At 27.3% G+C, this 651-nt stretch overlaps 1 pseudogene; it reads right to left on the reverse strand.

Moving 5' to 3' along the window:
• Positions 1 to 253: 253 nt before the first annotated feature.
• On the reverse strand, positions 254 to 353 carry LOC122095313 (annotated as a pseudogene).
• Positions 354 to 651: the final 298 nt, after the last annotated feature.

Here is a 651-nt window from a genome sequence, read left to right on the forward strand (position 1 = left end):
TATAAAAACAGTTTAAGATTCTTTTTTCTCCTAGGTCCTTATAGTATTTTATTTCTTTGGGATAAAATTAAAATGTTATCTAATTTCAAAAGTTTTGTAAAGATTATGCTATGTAAAGACCTTTCTAAATTGAAGATTTAATACACTGATGTCAAACTAACTTTTAATTATATGAATCACATATGTTGTTACACTTGTATTTTTGTAATCAACTTTTTAATAACTGTTTTTCATTTCTAGCAACTGAAGAATGAAAAATATGGAATAATTCGCATATTTTCATATCATCCTTGTCCAAGTGGCATGTTAATCTCTATATTGTTGTAATTTATGTATATGTGCTGCTGAAGCATGTAGTATCCTGTAAATTTAAGTTGTTAATGATGCAATCTTTATACAGGCATATATCCTTGGTTGCCTATTTGTAGCAAGGAAACCTTATTGTTACTAACAATGTTATTGATCTTATTTCTCTGAAATTCTGTGTATAGTGGAAAAACATATTGTTTGGTAGATTGCTCAAACTTGCATTTTTTTGCCAATGACTATTTTAAGACTTTTTCATTTTAAATTTGATCATACTTTGAAACCTTTATGGCTAGGTTCAAAGAGATGGCTTTTCAAGTACTTATTTATCAACTGAGTTAGCTT

This window comes from Dipodomys spectabilis, unplaced genomic scaffold (genome assembly GCF_019054845.1).
Source record: "Dipodomys spectabilis isolate Male_0828 unplaced genomic scaffold, ASM1905484v1 ptg000014l, whole genome shotgun sequence".
NCBI classification, from domain to species: domain Eukaryota; kingdom Metazoa; phylum Chordata; class Mammalia; order Rodentia; family Heteromyidae; genus Dipodomys; species Dipodomys spectabilis.